At 29.0% G+C, this 2,500-nt stretch overlaps 2 non-coding genes across 2 annotated transcripts in view; both read right to left on the bottom strand.

Annotated features, from left to right (window-relative positions):
• The window catches only part of LOC138858437 (large subunit ribosomal RNA), a 3,977-nt gene extending 2,602 nt beyond the window's left edge, over positions 1-1,375 (bottom strand). The window contains exon 1 of the ribosomal RNA XR_011397572.1: positions 1-1,375. This exon is cut by the window's left edge and continues 2,602 nt beyond it. This is a non-coding gene — a ribosomal RNA (large subunit ribosomal RNA).
• Positions 1,376-1,877: 502 nt separating this feature from the next.
• On the bottom strand, positions 1,878-2,056 carry LOC138858397 (5.8S ribosomal RNA). The gene has a single exon (XR_011397532.1). It is a non-coding gene; the product is annotated as a 5.8S ribosomal RNA (ribosomal RNA).
• Between the last annotated feature and the right edge of the window lie 444 nt (positions 2,057-2,500).

The raw sequence follows: 2,500 nt of genomic DNA, 5'->3' as shown, positions 1-2,500 counted from the left end.
TCCCACAGCGCCAGTTCTGCTTACCAAAAGTGGCCCACTGGGCACATTATATCATAACCTCAACCTTCATATCAAGAAAGGTGAGGTTCTTACCCATTTAAAGTTTGAGAATAGGTTAAGGTCGTTTCGACCCTAAGGCCTCTAATCATTCGCTTTACCAGATAAGATTATTTTACATAATTTTTAAATGCACCAGCTATCCTGAGGGAAACTTCGGAGGGAACCAGCTACTAGATGGTTCGATTGGTCTTTCGCCCCTATACTCAATTCTGACAATCGATTTGCACGTCAGAACTGTTTCGGTCTTCCATCAGGGTTTCCCCTGACTTCAACCTGATCAAGTATAGTTCACCATCTTTCGGGTCACAGCATATATGCTCAAGGTACGCTCCAGTTAGAGGTATAAATAATAATAAATTATCATTATACATAACTATATGGAACGCCCCGGGATTGAATTAATAATGTAATACATTAAAAATTAATCCCATTATTAATACAGTTAAGTTAATTTCGCCATTAGGTTTAATATAACCCAATGACTTGCACATATGTTAGACTCCTTGGTCCGTGTTTCAAGACGGGTCCCGAAGGTATCCTGAATCTTTCGCATTGTTAATCATATAAATGCATACAATTAATATTAAAATCAATGATAATAATATTATTGTAAAATTCAAAAGAATTTTAGCATTATATATAATAAAATCTATCAACACTTTATCAAATCATCAGTAATTATTCTATGTTAATAAGCTAAAAGCAAATTAATTTGAATAAACTTAAAAACCAATGATCTTTTGATAAATATTTTATTATGTTAATAGATTACAATGTCCTTATATGAAAAAAATGCACACTATTACTATAATATTTAAAATTAAATACTACAGTTATAATGATGAATTTTTCATAATGGATATTCAGGTTCATCGGGCTTAACCTCTAAGCAGTTTCACGTACTATTTAACTCTCTATTCAGAGTTCTTTTCAACTTTCCCTCACGGTACTTGTTTACTATCGGTCTCATGGTTATATTTAGTTTTAGATGGAGTTTACCACCCACTTAGTGCTGCACTATCAAGCAACACGACTCTTTGGAAATATCTTTCTAGTAATCATTAACGTTATACGGGCCTGGCACCCTCTATGGGTAAATGGCCTCATTTAAGAAGGACTTAAATCGTTAATTTCTCATACTAGATATTAAGATATTCCATACACTGCATCTCACATTTGCCATATAGACAAAGTGACTTAGTGCTGAACTATTTTCTTTTCGCTCGCCGCTACTAAGAAAATCCTTGTTAGTTTCTTTTCCTCCCCTCATTAATATGCTTAAATTCAGGGGGTAGTCCCATATGAGTTGAGGTTGTATAAAATATATTTTAGATTGATTTGTTTATTTTTATTTAATTTTTTTGCTATTTGCTATTTTAAAGAAATATATTTTTATATCTTGATTACTCAATATTATTCAATCTTTTCATCCCTTTTTAAAATTCATAATATAATAATTAATAAAATTAACAACATTATTCCTCCACATATCATATATTTTTTTTTATTATAAATTTTTCTCAATACAATAGAGTGAATTAATTCTAGAATAAAAATTTATTTTATGCTAGACATTCCTCTTATGTATTATTTAATATAATTTAAATAATGTTGAAAATTTTTTCTTTTATGGGAATACTAAGATTCTCATTTATCATAAATTTTCGTTCAAATATGAGGTATTCAAGAATATATTTTCTATATTTCTTTTTATGCTATTAATATTATGGATTGAAAAATACAATCCAATAATATGCCATATGCTTAAATTCTATTAATTGACTAAAAGAATAAGCAACTAATTTAGCATAGTCTTACAACCCTCAACCATATGTAGTCCAAGCAGCACTTTAAAATTAATTAAAGTACATAACAGCATGGACCGCAATATGCGTTCAAAATGTCGATGTTCATGTGTCCTGCAGTTCACACGATGACGCACAGTTTGCTGCGTTCTTCATCGACCCATGAGCCGAGTGATCCACCGCTTAGAGTGATAATTTTTTTGTATTTTTTTAATTCAAAGTCAAAGAATTTTAATTTATTGAAAGTATTAATAATTAATCAATAATAAATTTTTAATACATAAGTTTAAAACATCTTTCAATAAATTGTAATTTTAAACCCAAACATTTGCAGCTGCGCATGTCTTAGGTCAACAAAAACAGTAATACCTTTTATATATTATTTTCTTCTCTATTTGTGCGTTTTCTTTTTTTAAATTTTTCAACATGTTTTTAATCACAAATAGAAAATACCATAAAAAAAAGGTATTACACACGTTAATGTGAACAAGTTAACTTATCATTTATAATATTTTATATAAATATCACAATTAAATATTATTTTCTATATAAATAATAAGTACAGCTATATGTTTAAAGGTTTTTTTATTGCGTTCAAATACAATGTATGCGAAGTTCACAATATAATATATATT

The sequence above is a fragment of the Bactrocera oleae genome, unplaced genomic scaffold, assembly GCF_042242935.1.
Source record: "Bactrocera oleae isolate idBacOlea1 unplaced genomic scaffold, idBacOlea1 ctg00000009.1, whole genome shotgun sequence".
In the NCBI taxonomy this organism is placed as follows: domain Eukaryota; kingdom Metazoa; phylum Arthropoda; class Insecta; order Diptera; family Tephritidae; genus Bactrocera; species Bactrocera oleae.
Note: the sequence above shows the minus strand (reverse complement) of the source record. Positions and strands in the feature narration are given on the sequence as shown.